This window comes from Sapajus apella, unplaced genomic scaffold (genome assembly GCF_009761245.1).
Source record: "Sapajus apella isolate SASKATOON/1434 unplaced genomic scaffold, GSC_monkey_1.0 scaffold11, whole genome shotgun sequence".
NCBI classification, from domain to species: domain Eukaryota; kingdom Metazoa; phylum Chordata; class Mammalia; order Primates; family Cebidae; genus Sapajus; species Sapajus apella.
Window position 1 is genome coordinate 30707358 of NW_022436951.1, and position 18882 is coordinate 30726239.

At 36.7% G+C, this 18882-nt stretch overlaps 1 protein-coding gene across 13 annotated transcripts in view; it reads left to right on the forward strand.

Moving 5' to 3' along the window:
- The window catches only part of CTNND2 (catenin delta 2), a 944995-nt gene that overhangs the window by 302328 nt on the left and 623785 nt on the right, over positions 1-18882 (forward strand). Inside the window, exon 1 of one of the 13 annotated variants that reach the window (XM_032278823.1) lies at positions 13454-13775. The exons of 7 other annotated variants lie outside the window; for them this stretch is intronic. The gene's annotated coding sequence lies outside the window, so the exon portion shown is untranslated. Of the gene's footprint in view, positions 1-13453; positions 13787-18882 lie in introns of those variants that run through there. 5 more of the 13 variants (XM_032278824.1, XM_032278828.1, XM_032278829.1 and 2 more) reach the window with 5 other exon arrangements.

An 18882-nucleotide genomic window follows, 5' to 3' on the forward strand; every position in this document is an offset into this window, starting at 1 on the left:
GGTGAGCTGAGGTCATGCCATTGCACCCCAGCCTGGGCAACAAGAGCAAAACTTGGTCTCAAAAAAAAAAAAAAAAAAAAAAAAAGAAATTACATTATTAATTTACTTAAGGGGAAAATTGAATCTCATAGTGGTTTACATCCCTTTATTATTAAGGGAACTTAATTAACACGTTCTTGGAGGAATGCCTGCCTGAGCCTTGGGAACTCAGGGTAGTAGGGAGGAGGGCACTTTTCCCCACTTGGCAAAATCTTCTAGAGTGTTTGGTGGGGGCGGATTTGAGTTGAACAGATTCTGGTGAATGTTTCGAGACATAGTACTACTATCTAGGTGCTTTTTTTAATGAGCAGTACCTAAGTACTGAAGCATATTTTAATGTGTGCCTGAGTATTTTCAGTAATTAGCTTGGTAATTTAACTTCACAATTAAGAATTGATCTAAATTAGCTTTCTGTTATTAAATTCATAATATCTCTTTGGTTTTAGATTTTAATAGCTACTTAAAAGATTATTAAGAAGATCAAAAGTGATAATTTATGTAAATCAGTTTTGTAAACTATAAAGCGGTAGATATATTTATGTATTATTATGATATATTCTCATTTAGAAAAATATGTTAAACTCTTAATGAGTTGTGAGAAGTGGAAAATTAAATATTAACAATTAAATCTAATAAAATAATTTGAACAAATTTAAAACGATTAAGGGTTTTCAAATAGACCACATTAAAATTTAGAGATCTAAATTTTATTTTTAATAATCATAATTAAATCTGTTCCAGTTATTTATGGCTTAATATGATGTGTCTTCCTTTCATTTTCTTCACAAAAAATAAAATTCTTATAGAGCAGTACATCATTTTCCATACCATTGCAAGAAAGAATCTGTGCACAGCGGAGAGGAATGGAATCTGATCATTCCAAGCAGGTCATAAAGAGAAAAACGGTGAAAATAATGCAGCAGGAAAAAGAAACAAGGTTTATGACACTAGCCGCCTTGTCGTTCTCAAATACTGTGCTCTCGACATTATGTATATGTGAAATATGCGTATGCATGTTCTCATTTATACATCTGTGGATACAAACACATTATTCACGTAGTCCTTAGTTATACATTCAGAGATGTAGCATTCTAAGATATTTCGACATCTAAATATGTAGTATTACTAAAATAGAGTATCATGTATTTTTAAAAAGTCCTTGCTGTTTTATGCAAGTCAAATTAGAGTACTTGTTAGATTTAGAATTCTTTGCATTCATTTCATTTGATTTAGATCTTTACCTGTGAGGCTGCCTTCTCATTGCGGGGAAAGCACTCATGGATGACTTCACAATGTCTGCTGGTACCTTCATCCCACCGCATTTTTTACCACCAATGCTCTCATTACCTTCTGACTTCTGTGCTATTTATTACTGCCGAGCTGATTGCTAACATTTCTTTCCAGATCAAACCTTTCATTACTAACATCATTGTCTGGAAGTGTTCTGCCTAATAATTTTGAAATACCATTTCCTGGGATAGTCTTTATTTTTTTTATTTATTTATTTTTGAGATGGAGTCTTGTTCTGTTGCCCAGGCTGGAGTGCATTGGTTTGATCTTGGCTCACTGGAACCTCTGCCTCCCAGGTTCAAGCAATTCTCCTGCCTCAGTCTCCTGAGTAGCTGGGATTACAGGCGCATGACTATTGCCTGGCTAATTTTTGTATTTTTAGTAGAGACGGAGTTTCACTGTGTTGGTCAGGCTCATCTCGAACTCCTGACCTCAAGTGATTCACCTCCCTCAGCCTCCCAAAGTGCTGGGATTACAGGCGTGAGCCACCATGCCCAGGCTAGTCTTCATATTAAAAGATGTGCACACGTTTTGGTACAATTGTTTGCATACTTTTCTGAATTAGAAAAATATAACACACAATGTACTTAATACATGTGTGGAAAAGATATGATACATAGCTTTTTTTGTTTGTTTTTTAGTTTTAATGTACCTCACATATGGCTTAGAATTTAGGTTTCAGCAAATTCTTTTCCCACGCTCGTACAAAAAGCAATGTGTTTACACACTTGCTGTATTAGCATAGGTATGTAATCCTGTAAGTAAGTAAATACTTCAGTGATTGCCTTGGCCATTGACAGTATCAGATGAGGAAAACTCTAGATGGTAGATGGAGGAATGGAAATTTAAGTCACATGTTTTAATCATAGATAATTTAAATTCAGATCCATATTTATAATTGTGCTTTAGAATTGGATAAAATCATTTGTGGTCTCAATATTTTGGACTTGCTGGAAGTAGATACCTTGATGCATTTTGGAGCCACTTCTTAACTTTGGAATCCCTCAGAGTGTAACCCAAGTATCGACTTCATGGCCATAGAATGCCATCAGAAGAGCAGAAGAACCTTCCACTTTGAAGGTTCCTGGGCATGCAATAAGACTCTCAAGCAATTAGATAGCCAAATCGGTGTGCCATTTCTCATCACCAGAATAGCAAACTTCCTGGCCTGACAACCCCAGGGGAGAGTCTAAACTCCATTTTTGTAATCACATTTCCCTGACTTTTCACTGAATTGCACTCATAGGCATAAATCTAACCTTTGATCGATGTGGACCTCATGAATAGGTACAGGTTCTACTTTTTTGGGATTTTAAGAAATAGCAAAAGGGGAAAAAAAAACAAATCCTTCACCAGTCATCGATGTCACATTTGAGAAGAAATGCTCTATATGTCAAGAACTGTTGTTGGCAACTTTCATACACAAAAGGAGTTACTTTTTCAAAACTCCAAAAACAGTCATTAAATAAATATGTATATGACTCCTTGTCCCACATAAACAATAAACAAATAAATAAATATGTATAAATATATTTATAACTACTGAAAATTTCTAAAAGACACAAGCTTCCAAAAACATCTGTTAAAAATAAAAATGCTGGGCCGGGCGCGGTGGCTCAAGCCTGTAATCCCAGCACTTTGGGAGGCCAAGGAGGGTGGATCACGAGGTCAAGAGATCAAGACCATCCTGGTCAACATGGTGAAACCCCGTCTCTACTAAAAATACAAAAAATTAGCTGGGCATGGTGGTGCGTGCCTGTAATCTGAGCTGCTCAGGAGGCTGAGGCAGGAGAATTGCCTGAACCCAGGAGGCGGAGGTTGCGGTGAGCCAAGATCGCGCCATTGCACTCCAGCCTGGGTAACGAGCGAAACTCCGTCTCAAAAAATAAATAAATAAATAAAAATGCTGTTCAAAATGAAGTTTGCTAGGATAGTTAACTTTTCTCCTTTTGCGCTTATTTAGTTTTACAGGAAATACTGCTGTGGCATCATGACCTGCTTAAGTAGACGTCCCATACATTTGTGATGTTGCTGTAGATGTGTTATGATTTGGCTCTGTGTCCCCACTCATATCTCAAGTGGAATAGTAATTCCCAAGTGTTGAAGAGGGGACTTAGTGGGAGGTGACTGGATCATGGGGGTGGTTTCTAATGGCTTAGCACCATCTCCCTGGTGCTGTCTCGTGATAAGAGTTCTCACGACATCTGATGAGATCAGATGGGTTAAAAGTGTTTGCCAGGTCTCTGCTCACTCACTATCTTTCTCCTACCACCATGTAAGACATGACTTACTTCCCCTTTACCTTCTGCCATGATTGTAAGTTTCCCAAGTCTCTCCAGCCATGCAGAACTCAGTATCAGGTATTTTTTTTTTTTTTCGAGATGGAGTCTCACCCTGTCACCCAGGCTGGAGTGCCATGGTGCAATCTCAGCTCATTGTGACCTCTGTCCCCCGGGTCTGAGAGATTCTTCTGCTTGAGCCTTCCCAGTAACTGGGATCACAGGCGCGTGTCACCATGCGCAGCTAATTTTTGGTATCTTTAGTAGATACAGGGTTTCACCATGTTGGCCAGGCTGATCTCCAACTCCTGACCTCATGATCCGCCCGCTGTGGCCTCCCAAGGTGTTGGGATTACAGGTGTGAGCCACTGCTCCGGACCTGATTTTCTTTATAGCAGCATGAGAACACACTAATACAAGAAGCTTACTTCCTTTTGATGTTTTTTGACCCAGTTGTTAATGAATATTTACTTTAATAAATATTAAAGTTTTATACTTAAACTCGTTTGTGAAATCTTTTGGATAAGTCTCCTACTTTTCATCAGTTTTCATGGAGAAGATATATTTTCCCAGCTCTTTGTCTTCAATCAGTATATTAAGACTATAAGAAATAGACACTTCCTCCTTTTCCTCAACTTGTAAACCCTCCCATAGGAGGCCTAATGAAAAGAAAGATGATATGTGTTTTCTTTTATTTAAGGAGGCACAACATTATCCCATTTAAATGTAATCAGATAAAGGATTTAAAAATGTGTATACAATATCAACCTTGATTACCTTTAGAATGCTTGACAAAACCATGGTGGTGAAGAATTGCTTAATGAGTTTACTGGATAGGAAACCCCCTTGGAGTACTGACGCCCCTAGGAATTTGCCTGATTCCTAGGGAGCTAGAATTTCTCCTCATGAGCACATATCACCCTTGGTTGTTGGGTAGAAGGATGGAGAATCTGATTTATCGTTATTATGCAAACCCAATAAGAACATGATGTGGTGGTTGTTAGCCATGGCTCCTAGAAGACAAACTTAAAAATTTGTAAACGATTATAGATCGTTCTCTCTAGTGGTTAAGAACACAAGGATGATTTTGGACAAATTCTTTAACTTCTCTGAATCAGTTTCCTCATTTATAAAATGAGATAGTAATAACTTGCCTCATTGGATGTACATGGAAACAGTGATAACATTTTACTTTAAGGCCAAACTGCTTTTTAGATACAACAATGACAAAAATACAGTTATTTTTATCCATGAGAATATGAAAAAGGGCAATTTCAGTGATATATGAAATGAGTTCTCCTCATTATCCAGTGGTGAGTTGCCCACTCAGTAAAATACCAAGTGTACTTATCTTCATTGCTATTATTATTTTTTTAAAGATTATTCCCGGCCAGTCTTGGTGGCTCATGCCCATAGTCTCAACACTTTGGAAGGCCACGGCAGGCAAATCACTTGAGCCTAGGTGTTTGAGATCGGCCTGGGCAACATGGCGAAATCCTTTTCTACAAAAAGTACAAAAATTAGGGGATATAAGGGGCACACTTGTAGACCTGTGGTCCCATCTGCTTGGGAGGCTGAGCTGGGAGGATCACCTGAGCCTGAGAGGTTAAGGCTACAGTAAGCAGTGATCACACCACTGCACACCAGCCTGGGTGACAGAGTGACACCCTGACTCAAAAAAAAGAGTATTCTTATTCTCTAATTGAGAATGCTCATTTGTGAATTAAGAAAAGCACATTATTGGCTAGGGCCAAATTGTAAGCTTAGAGCAAGAAATAGAGAACATAGCAGAAATCTGTAGAGCTAAATGAGCCTTAATTTTTCATCCAGTCTATCAGATTATGTCAGCAGCATTGAAATAGCAAGGAATCATTTCATCCCAGACGGACTGGGTTATAAAGGGAGCAAACTCAGTATTTAAGAGCTTTACAAAGCTGTAAGCAAAGCCTATGGACATCTAAACATTGACTTCAAATAACGCATTACCAGTTCTAGAATCCACTTAAGCTGTAACATACATGAAAGAGCCCCATTTTTAAGATGCCTATATAGGCTGGGCCTGGTGGCTCTTGCCTGTAGTCCCAGCACTTTGGGAGGCCTAGGTGGGTGAATCATGAGATATCTTGATATCTTAAGATATTGAGACCATCCTGCAACATGGTGAAACCCCGACTCTACTAAAAATACAAAAATTAGCTGGGCGTGGTGGCACGCGCCTGTAGTTCAAGCTACCCAGGAGGCTGAGGCAGGAGAATCACTTGAACTGGAGAGGCGGAGGTTGCAGTGAGCTGAGATTGTGCCACTGCACTCTGACCTGGTGGCAAAGCGAGATTGTCTCAGGAAAAAAAAAAATCAATATATAGGCACTGTTCAGAAAAAGAGGTGTGTATTCAATAAGTCTTACAGAAAAGTCTTCAAAATTCTTGAACAACAATGTACTGTTTCTACAAATAAGTCGCGGAGCCTGTTGTGATTCACGTCAGTTTAATGTACAGTCCTGCCATGTCTGTGGGCAGCATCCTTTTATCATCAGAGATCTCTTTGGACTTGTTTGGGCTTGCTGCCTGTCCTGTTCCACACACACCAAGCCTCACCATAGTACAAAGAACAAATGAGAGCTTGTTCTCAGGCAGTCAAGAAGAAACGGAACATGAAAGATTGATTGCCAAATATTTAAATACGGCTATCAGTTAAAAAAAATTCTCATAAGCAAACAAAAAGCACAAAGAGAACTTTAGAGTCCTAGAAATAGGGGGATGCCAGTCATGTTCAGCCTGTTTGTGCACCTGTAACCCTCACCTCCATGACGGCACCCTTAGCCACTATCCTTCATGCATCTGAACTTCCCAAGGCTGTCGGAAGTTAACTATTTCAAGGACAAAATGTTCCAGCCTACATGTAAGGAATTTTTATAATACCCAAGGCAAATATATCCTACAGGGAATGGTTATACAAAAACATTTATATAGCTACGCTTTGATGTATTGAAATGTGGTATGCCTTCAAGAAATTACTCATTTGTTTTATTTCTGTTTGCAAAGAAATATTTTTAAAGTTGTCTCTTTGGCGAGTGCCTTAGCCAAGCACACTGTGGGAAGAACTTAAAATGCTTAGTCATGTGCCTTTTCTTATTGGTATTCCTTAGGTGCCTCAGCCAAGGGCAATGACATAATAACTAAGCCCAGCCTGAGGAACAGGGCCCACTCTGTCTTGACAGAGTATTATTCATGATCACCACTTTACATAAATGTTAGAGGATATCAAGTAAAGAGATGAGCTAATTATGCAAAAAATGGAGACAAACACCACTCTTAAGGCTGGGCGATTAAGCTGCAGTATTCTTAGTAGTCAAATAAGTCGAATTAGGTCTTGAAAGACAGTGCCTTAAAGTTATACTTGAGATATAGAAAAGGATAAAATATGATGGGTGTTTCCTATCTGGTAATAAACAAAAAATGGTCCTGGTTCTGCCATAAAGAAACTCTCAATTTATAATTTAAAATTTTGCATTCTGCAAAGATGCGCATGCGTGTGTGCGTGTGTGTCTCTGAGAGAGAGAGATTACTTTAAAAATGAGATCCTGCATTTGTTATTACTGATATTATTTGGAAAGAACATATATTTACAGTAGAACTTGTACATTGTGGCATTTTAGGAGGCAGTTGTGCACATTCGACATAGCAGGTGTGTTTCTTTACCTCTAATTAATTAATGCATTTTAAAAAGTGTGTTCTAAGCTAATTTTCTGGCAATCATTGCCATTGTATATTTGATAACTGGATGGATATTGCTGTCTTCAAGCTTTTTTATGCCAAAAATATAAAACTATGTGAATTTCATAGATTGATAATTTACATCAGGAAGGCCAAGGGGTTTAAAGCTGAACTATTACTGGGATGGTCAACTCCACATTCTATTTGAGAAGCCAAGGGTACTTTGAATACAGTGAAATTAATTTCATGCCAGGGTAGAGAGCTGCTTCTGAACTCATTTTGTCTTCTTCATCTGTCATTGCATGAGCTTTAGTTTGAGGCACAGAGTGAAAGAAGGCATGTGAGTTCCCAAATAAGAGGTTTGTACCCTGCTAAAGCAAATCATAACCAGAATACATATTATTAATAGATTTAGTATACACTACACTGCTAGTACAGACTTCAAATTTACCCTGGATTCAGAGCTATGAGCTAGTGTGTGAAGATATGTACCTCTAGTCTCCTAGTACCAAAGATCCTATTTTTGACACGTGGTTTCAAGAGTTTAGGGCAGTAGCAGGCAGTACTGGGGTTTCAGTTGCATCTAAGTAGTCTTCACTACAAGGGCCCGAGGCAGAAGTCCAGCATTGCTTGTTTGACTTCCTTCCTCATCCCTTTTACCCATTTTCTCCTTTACCACCTCCTGCAATCCATTTCAGTAGAGATAACTGCTGGAATATAAATAAAATCTGAGCCGGCCCGAAAAATATGACTCCTTGCAAGGATTTAATTGCAAAAGAATCTTTGTGTTGGAGCTTCCCCATGTCCTTTGGAAGGCAGACTCAGTAATTTGGCTGTCAATTGTGTGTAATTTTATACCTTAGCGTCTGGAAGGATAATAAATAGAATTACAGAGTTTTACACTGAAATGCTGATTATCAGAAAATAAGAAGCCAAAATTTCAGGAGCCATGTCTTTTAAAGTCTCTTCTAAATATCAAGTTTTGTTAGCATAAGCATTTTAAATGTTAACTTTAACTTGTATATAAATCACTACCAAGTCACCTATTTTATGTTAAAGCTTTTCTGTGTTAATGTTACTTTTTCTTCCACCTTTCTGTCCTTATGAGGAGTGGACAGAAATGGCCAGGACATGAACATGTAGGTTTTTTTTTTTTTTTGTCCGAAAGACTGGATTATTTGTCCAAAGGGCCACAGCATAGTCAATTATTTTAAAGTTAATATTGCCACAGTACATAGTAATTCCTATATACTTTAGTTCTACTTTTATTTTGTAAAATGTAAAAATCTTTTATTTTCTTTAAAAAGAAAATTGGCAAGAATATTGCTAGAAACCTTTGACTTTTTTTTTTAAATCAAGAACGTTTAGTAGGTAAATTGCATTCCAATAGGTAAAGCACATTCCTATTTTCATACATGCATGCCTTTTATAGCTTCAAAAATCTAGGTTCAAAATAATTTAGAACCTTTTTAGAAGTAAAATATACATACAGAAATATTGTGGGTTTTGCTATAATGGCAAAAACTGCAATTACTTTTGCATCAACCTACTATATTCCAGCACGTCCAGCTTGCTCACTATTATGCGTGTGAGACTCACTCACAATAGTGTGTGTGGTTCTAGATGGTTTATTTACTTTGCCGAATAGTACACTATACTGTATTCATTCTAGCGACTGGGCATTTTTGTGGTGTTCAGTTGGAACTGACATGAGCATTATAGGAAATGTCTTCTGGTGTACTTAGGTGAACATTTTTTTGTGTGTGGCATATATACCTATGTGTAGAATTGATGAGAAAGAGAGTATGTATATCAAGAATTTTAGAAGAAATTGACAAACATCACTTTTTAACATTTTGTATTTGTATTCCCACTTACAGTTTTCTGAAAGTTCCAGTAACACCCAATACTTGCCAATTTGGGCATTATCTGTCTCTCTAAATTTTAATCATTCTAATGAGTACTTAGTGGCATCCCATAGTGGTTAAAATTTTATACCCTGGTGAGTAGTGAAGTTGATTATCATATTAGTCCATTTTCGTACTGTTATGAAGAAATACCAGAGACTGGGTAATTTAAAAAGAAAAAATGTTTAATGTACAATTCCACATGGCTAGGGAAGCCTCACAATCATGATGGGAGTGAAGGAGGAGCAAAGACATGTCCTGCATGGTAGAAGACTAGAGAGCATGTGCAGGGGTACTGCCCTTTATAAAACCAGCAGGTCTCTTGAGACTTCTTCACTATCATTAGAACAGCACGGGGAAAGCCTGCCCTCATGATTCAGTTACCTCCCACCAGGTCCCTCCCATGACACATGGGAATTATGGGAGCTACAATTCAAGATGAGATTTGGGTAGGGCACAGCCAAGCTATATCAATTGTCTCTTCACTTATGTATTGGCCACATGGATCATGTGGTTGTTCTCTTTTGTGCAGTGCTTGTATTTTTCCTTTATTCTATTGGGTTGCCTATTAATTTCATATTACATTGCATTTCAGACTTACACATATACAGAAAGAGAGAGAATGAAAATATCTTATCCCTTTAGTGTACTTTCACTTTCTTGATGGTGTCTTTGGTAAATAGTTTCTCAGTTTTAATATGGCCCAATTTATGACTTTTGTATATTCTATTATGGTTAGTTCATTTTGTGTCCTGCTTAAGAAACCCTGGCTACTCCAAGGTCATGCACGTGCTACATATTTTACTCTCAAAGCAGTTTCATTTAATCTTTCACAACTAGCCCTGCACTCCAGGTGGAATTGATTTTTAGTATTTTTTTGCAGTGGGGTTCAAGTTGCATTTTTCAACAGGTAAAGGCACTGTCTTTCCCGCTGCACTGCAGTGTCACGTTTCTTATAAATCAGGTATATGTGTGGCTTGGCGTCTGGATTCCCTTCTGTTCCAATGTTCTGCTTGTCTCTCCTTACCTGGATACCACGCAATCTTTATGACTGCAGTTTTCTTCTCCACCATATTATCTTGTATGCTATCATCCAGATTAGTTCTCTTCCTTGAAAACTGCCCCCTCTGCTTAGCCCTGTGCATTTTTATATAAAGTTTAGAATCCACTGTCCATTAACTTGGGCCCTTAACCCCCAAGAAAAGCATGCTGAGGTTTTGATTATAATTTGGGGGTAGATTTTTTTGTTGTTGTTTTGATCAAATTGAGAGCTTTCCCCCACTATTTCTGGTCTGCAAAGATTGTTTTTTTACTTATGAATACTGATGAACTTTGTCAAGAGTAAACATTTTCCAACTTTGGGATTTCCCTTAAATCATTATTATGATTATCTCACAATGTTAAGTTTATTCTACTTCTTTCCTGGAAACACTAAAATGAACTGAAATACAAGAGGATTGAGAATAAAATTCAAGTTACAATAATACTAGGAAATATATCAGCCACAAACTCATATGAAGGAGATACATGAGTTTAGACATCTCTTTCCAGATATCATAGAGTATGCATATTTCATTTTATAAAAAGGAGGAGGAAGGAAGGAGGGAGGGAAGGAATAAGAGGAAGGAAGGCAGGCAGGGAGGAAGACAGGTAGAAAGGCAGGGAGGAAGACAGGCAGGAAGGACAGCAGGAAGAAAAGGAAGGAAGGAAGGAAAGTAGGAAGGAAAGGAAGGAATAAAAGGAATGAAGGAGTTAGGTAGATAGGAGGAAGGAAGGGAGAGAGGAATGGAGGGAGTAAAGGTAGAAGGAGGGGAGGAAGGAAGGAAGGAGGGAAGGAAGGGAGGGAGGAGGGAAGGAAGGGAGGGAGGGAGGAAGGAAGGAAGGAAGGAAAGAAGGAAGGAAGGAAGGAAAGGGATGGAGAAAGGAAGAGAGGGAGGAAGGAAGGGAGGGAGGGAGAGAGGGAGGGAGGGAGGGAGACAGGGAGGGAGGAAGAGAGAGAGATTCCTGAGCCAGAATCCTCAACTGAAACACTGAGTTCTAAAGACTCAAGGGGACACAGGAGAGACAGGGAGCTCTATGAAGGACAAGCTCCAACAGGAGAAAATAATGTCAGGGTTGGGGGCCAGTAGCATGAGAATTACATTTTCAGATACCAGAAGCCTTCACTTTTTTTCTACTTAGAATTGCTCCCCTCCCAATCTGTTACCAAGCAAAAGTCAGGCCAAGATAAGGTTCCCATAATTTAAAAGTAAGTAATAAACTGGAATATTTAAAGTAAGATAATGGGCTGACATTATCCAAAATAAAGTAAGAAACAAAGAAATCAGAAAGAGAAGAAAGGCACATAATAATATTATACAAAAGGCAGAGAAAGTATAACTACAAAAAAATAAAAGTACCCCCAGGTGATGTAAGAGGAAGTTAACCATTTTTCATAGCCTAAAGAAATTTAAAAATTATGAAAAAAAAATCAAAGAGATCATAAGACAGAGGAGGTATGAAGTAGTTACAATGAGCTGGCGAAGGTTATGGAAAAGTAAAGAAAACTATTGGTGAAATGAAACTATGTTAGAAGCATCAAGAAGACAAATAGTGCAGAAATAAACAGGACTGGTGTGAGGAAATAAATCAGAAAAGCAAAAAAAAAAGGCAATAGATGTGGAAGAGAGATAAACAGGAGCTAATGTATGGATTGTTATTTTTACAATAGTTCTCACCTGGGACAGTAATTTTCTTACAAGAGGGATATATCAATCTGGCTCTTTAATTCTACTCTGCCATTTTCAGTGTCAGAGGTAACTGAAGGATTTTTTTCAGAACTGTGAGTGAAGAAAAGTGTGACCCCAAAGTTGTGTAACCTTCTAAGTAGAGCACAATTCCAGGGACACCTTCACAGAGAATGAGTTGTACTTCCAGAGGTACCAGTAACCCCCATTCTAGGTGAAAAATGCTTCAGGCGGTTACATAATGGGGACATTTGCCTGACTTGCAAGTAATGGAAAATCCTTTTAAACATGCATTATCAGGAAACACAGGCACCCATGAACTTTCTTGCAACATTGTCTTAAATACAACATAGAGTCAATCAATACCTAAGTAAACGTGAATAAAGAGTCTAGGTCTAGACATGCCAAAAGGAGAATAGATTTGGTGCTGGGAGTGCATGAGAACTACCCTGTACTTTATCAAAATATATCCTCTGAATTTTTAATAATAAGCTTGTATTTTTTTAAAACATAATTTCCAAAACGTTATTTTTAAGAAGTCACTTTGATTAGTTCTTATCTGAGCTAATACTATATACAACCCTTTTCAAATGAAGATAAGTGTTTCCTGTCAATGTCATCCAATATTATCTTAACAATTTACATTCGTATATTGTTTTAGAATTGAAGAAAGTCCCTCTGCAGATATTGCCTTGTTAATACTCACAGCAATCTAGTTCCATAGGGGTGTTACCTCTGTTTTAAATAACTTGTCCCAGGTCATCTAACTATAAAATGTGGACCTAGGATCCATTTGGTACACAGATCAATAAAAAATGCTTAAAATACTTTACTGAATTTATGTTTTTGGAAGCTGTGGCTAAAATAGAAAGAATCAGGTAAAAGACTCAAAGGAGTTGTTTGAGGCACTAGAATAGCCGGGAGTGGGTGGGGAGGATATCATTATATAAAATTTAGCTTCAAAGTCCATGTCTAGGAAGTTCTCTTTTCTGTGAGCCTTTTGGTTTGGTTAGATTTTGCCATTTTGTACTCTCTTTGAATTGTAATAAATTTCAAAGAACCAAATAATTTGAATAAACGTATTTGTTGAACAACTGTTCTTTTTTGAGACCAAAACTGGACTGGCTTCGAATATGAACTCTAAACAATCTTGAATCTGTCTCTTGCTTTTGAATTCATCAAGGAACTGAAGTCTGTTTTGAGTTTGAGAATCATTTCATAATCTGTTTTTGTTGTCTCGTGTGTGTGTGTGTGTGTGTGTGTGTGTGTGTGTGTGTGTGTTTTAATGTTAATATACAGATAGCTAAGAATCCAGATACGTTCAAGGCAAAGGAATGGAGGATTAGAAAAACTAGATTTTGCCAGGCAGGCTAGTGGGAGGGTCCTTTTGTGATGAAATGTTGCATAAATAATGCCAAGGGGGGTCTAAATTCACTGTTGCCATGGAGACCTTTGTGCTTGGCTGAACTCTATTCTTTCCTCTTTTAAGACATCAACCACTAGGCTTGTGGTATCTCTGATATGTCTTGCTTTGCTTTCTCTTAAACTGTTTGCGAGTGAAAGCAGGAATTACCGTAGGATAATTCAGCATCCTGACTTTTTAAAGGCTGTCCTTCACTCCCTTCTCCGTGGTTTTTGAGCTGCTCTGTGGTTCCTTTTAGCCTGATTGCAGGGAGGGAGGAGGAGGTGGGTAGGATGCCAAGAACCGCTTGCTCCACAGCCTGGGGAAGGAGGGAAGAGTAACCCTTCATCTTTGGGACTAGTCGTCTTGTTTGCCTAGACTACAATTTTCGAGTATTTAAGGACCATTTATTTCAAAAGGTACAGCAAAGGTAAACAACAAAAAGTGAAAACTAACCGTATTTGGTTTTTCAATGCTTTCATTATGAATGTTGTTTTTGTGATAATTTTAACTAAAATTTTAAAACTGCAGGTTAAAGTTATGTGTAGAAAATACAGTAAGAATTTATTTCTGACCTGAGAGTTATCAATTTATTTAGCATCTGAACATTGAAATTGTGATGCCAAATAACCAAATTAAACAGATAGGGGTTGTAAGAATTAATGTGCCATTTTTCTATTAACTAACCATTAAAACTATTTAATGATTGTTTTTAGTAAGACTTGGTGTGTCAGAGATATATACTTTAGATTTTATGAAAGGTATGATTATCCATGTAAATTGCCATTTATAATTCAGTGAGAATTAAATAAGAGTTAATTTGGAAATTGAAAGTCTTTTTTTTTTTTTTCCTTCAGTGCACAATTAAAGGAATAACCCCATCCAGTAAGAAATTATTCATGGAGAGTAAAGGCAAAAAATCAGCCAGCTAGTGTCAACATGTAAAGTAGCCAAAAATTCAATAGATTGGGCAGCTAACTTGTTGCATAGCTTTCTCTTTTTTGCAAAGATTATTTGGTTCTCAGTGATGATTTTATACTAGAACTAGAATACAATAATTACATGTTTTGATCACTCTAAATGATACAGGTGTAAATAAGATGTACAAACCCCTTAATTAGAGAAAATCTTTACCAAGTGTTTCCAGATTGCTTTTATTCAGATAACTCATCGGAAAGTTGTTGCCCAAAATTTACAATGACTTTGTAGATTTCACCTTTGACGCCACTGTAGTTAAATTAAAAAAATTGTGATGCCCAACAGATTAAATAAACAAATTGATTTTTTTGAAACCAGTGATTCAATAAATGACAATCTATGGAACTTATTTTAGATTGTTATATATTTGTAAGATAGCTGTACCTTGTAGAATTGTGACTGCAGTAAATTGGAATGCCTCAAAAAGTCTTTACTATTTATAAAGTCTTTATAAAGAAAGTCTAAGTATCTTTAAAGGATTTTCAAATGGGTAATCATAGTGATAGAAATGATTTTTACCTTAATTTTGACAAACACAAGATAAAACTTACGCTTGATTAATATTATTTGAAATTTGAATGACTTTATAAGTTATAAACTGAGTGTGAAAAATGACCATGTTGGCTTAAAGTGATTTAATTTTATTAGAAACATATTTTCGTGTTTTAATATATTAATTGCCTAGCCATAGTTATTTTTATTTTAAAGAAGCTAATGAAGAAAGGCGTATATTACTCAGAGAGCATCTCTTACTAAATATTTCATTTCAACTAATTATTAAATAAAAGTAAAAGTTTAAGTTTATTGTCTTAAGGCTAAGAAATCTTTTTATTTTTAAGGCATGAAAGTCAATCTCAATGATAGGGATTTAGAACGGTGATTTAAGAAAACTTTGGCCTTTGGAAGTATTTTCCATATTGACTGTAATTTAATAATACTGCTGACCTATAAAAGTAAATGACTGTGAAGTTTCACGTTAGGAATATAGTGTTTCGGTACTCACACTTTTTGTAAATCAATCTAATAGATTTACATGACATTAAGTCTTCAAACTGTAGAACACAGTATATGCATGTGAGCCAAACAGAGTTGAAAAACGTAATAAGTTAACTCATTGGATGGTATGATTATGACTGCCCATTCCCTCATGTCACAGAATGTTAATATTGTAAATTTGAACTCAAGTTTTTTTTTTTTAATCCAGGTGTTTATATTATGTAGATATATCTGAAAACATACTAAGTAGGTGGCATTTTAAAACACAAGCAGAGAGTCAAATGAATGTGAATTTTAAATAATATTACACATGAGAATTTTCAAATGCCATGTTCCAAAGTTTTTTCTGGGGTGTTTTACTCATAGATTGTGTCCACACAGTTAATAAAAAATTTTCAATTGTTTAATAACATATGCCTATTCTCATAAATTTTATCTACACAATTAAGAAAAAAATATTTTTCATGTTAAATATATATGTATTTATTGTCCAGACCATTCCAGATCGGGTCCAATTCTTATACGATGATAATGGCCAAATTGGAGAATCCTAGCTAATAAGTTTGACCGTAAGTTCCAATTGGAATGGTGTGGGAACAAAGATTTATGTTTGTGTTTCTACAAGTAGCTTATCAACATGTGAACTGTGATTTAGGGTTGTGTTTTGTGGCTATTTTAGAAGTCATTTTGCATTCACAATATCTTGTGTTCAACAAATTTTTTTGAGCCCTTTCTCTGGTCTAAATATTGAGCTGCCACATACAAAAATGAAAGAGACATTCCCTAGGGATCAAGAACTCAAAAGTCTGGTGGGATCCAGATGTGAGAACTAGTTCCTGGGATGTAGTCACTAGTCATGGCTGTATTGATGCCATGGCCAAGGAGAGCATGAACAGTGCGGTATCTTAGATGGTGCATTTGAATGTGTTTAGTAGGTCCTCCCCTGTAGCTGAGATGAAGAAAGATTAAGTGACATACAAAATAACCATAAATAAATGAATATAAAGATTATTTCTGAATAGCAGGCAAAGGAATCCTATGAAAGTGTGTGTCCTATCATGTCACTACTCTATGCAGAGTGAAAATGCCTACAGTGGCCAACAAGGGCCTCTGTGCTGTGCCACCTGCTACCCCAGCCCTCCTATGCCTCCCAAGATTGTTTCCTCCTCTCACTTTTTGCTCCTGTACAGGAAACTCCTCACCTCTCCTAGAACATGTTCGCAGAATTTGGATTTTGCATTTGCTGTTGACTTTTGCTTGAAACACCATCGTAGCCCCTCCTTTCTCCCCACCCCCAGCCCACATATACACATGCCCCACCTCCTCATTGTTTCCCATTTTTTCTGTGATGTCACCTTGTCAGTGACACTGTTCTCAATTACCCTATTCAGATTGCCTCCCTGTCATCTTCTTTTCCTGAATCACTTTTCTTTATTGCCTTTACCTCAGGTGGTTCCATGTAATCTGTTTATTGGGTTCACTGTCTGTTTTCTCCATTAGAATGTAAACTTCATGAGGGCAGGGATTTTTGTCTGATTTTTTTTCATTGATGCATTTCCAGCACTTAGGCTGTACCTGATGTATTTATTGAATAAACAAAAGAGAATCAGATATAGATATATTATATATATATATGTATATATAGAAAGTGTGTGTATGTATATATACACGCACATTTTTTTCTAACATCAAATATACACTGTTCTTTTTCCCCCAATTCTTAAAAAAAACAGATACAGTACTGAGTACTCAAAGTTATCACTTTGACCCCTTATTCTCTGTTAAGTAGGAGAGAAGTGGTCAGTTATGGGCAGCAGATTCACAATTGCTTATGTTCCAACACCCTTCTTATTCTCCATTGGAGCAGAATAAGACCTGAGCATTTCCCTTCTATGGCATGATATATGATGTCAGACAGACTCTAAGTGAAACAATCTTAAATCTTCTCTCTTGTTACCACCCTCCAGCTGTGGAAACGTCACAAATGCCTTTGACTCTGTGTGTTCTGCCTGTTCCTTTCAGAGTGAAAAGCATGGCCATTTATCGTAATACCCCAGCTCTCCCTAAGGTTTTGTGATTTATCTGCATTTACTCCAAAGTATGTTTTCATCAAAGAACACAGAAAGAAGTATATATAATTTCTAAAATATTAAGTCATGTATTTTTCTTGGTGTTTCTATCTATCCTATATTAGCATGAGAAAAATGATTCAGTGGCCTGGATTTTTTATGGAATCATACTCAGTCAGCAGCTCTGATCAAGTTCTGCTGAAAAAACAAAATGTATCTTTAGGGTCCTGAGAATCACCAATGAGTATTAATCATGTGCATGGTGATACTATTTGGCCGTATCTAATACTGGCTTACCTGGAAAACAGAGTAACAGTGGGTGCATTTTTGTTATTTTTGAATCAAATTATCTGCTTCTATCCCATGAAGTTCATCCTACCTTTGACATGTTTAATTAAACTCAGCACATAAGATTTTAAAAATAAACTCTGTAAGCTCTAGGAATGTAATAAACACTACATTGTGGCTAATTACATTGCAACCTTCTCCAGTGTGTCAATATTTTTCAAAGATATGGGGGTTCCTTCCTCTAGGAATAAAAAATATTGAGTTAGTCTGTGACTTTCAACAGTAATAGCCTTTTTTTAAAAAAAATTATATCTAGAATAAAAGCTAATTTTAAGTGTTGGTCAACTGTCTAATTGTTTTAGAACAAGGCAAAACGATTATTAGAGCCTTTCTGCCTCCTTTCCGCCTCCACTACTGTTTTGCATGTATAGAGTAACATTTGCATACGTGTTCCTACAAGGAGAGCAACTCTGAAGATGGTTATTTATTGCATAGCTTTTGCATTAGTCACACGTTCCTTCTTCATGAATTTTATCTGCCTCAGTTCATTTCAAGCCCCCATGCTCTTCTGAACCAATTTCTGGTAATTTTCATCAGCATTAATAGAGTTTCTTCAAGAGATACTATATTCAATGTTGAAATATTAAATGTAATTGAATTTACTTGCCGAGGTTGGGGATTAACTACACCCACATTATCGTGGAGTACTTCTTCCAAAAATTGGAAACCATAAAAACAGAGGTGGTGATGAAAAAGAATTAAAAAGGGAGACTTTCAGTTCATTGTGAGGCTGTGTGTGTAGACTCAGACATAGCTCTGGGGTGCTGCCCTGGTCCTGACTTCAGTTTGCAGACCCTAGTGCGTTTGGGCATGTATTTGGCAAATAGAGTGCACACGTATTGACCAGATGTCATATATATTCCATTTAGGAACTTATTTAATCACTGGGTATGCAGAATTAAATAGGAAATTTGCATTTCTTCATTGAAAAATTTATAAGCCTGACCACTCCATTAATTTTGTTATTATTCTGAAATAAAAATCAATAAAATTATTTTGCACATTCAGTGTGCTCTTGATTATTTACTTATAATGTCTCATTAAATCTTCACAAGGTTCCTACATGTTAGATATTATCCCAGTATGATTGAAGTGAAATTTTACGCTAAGTAATTATTCCATTACATGATGTTTC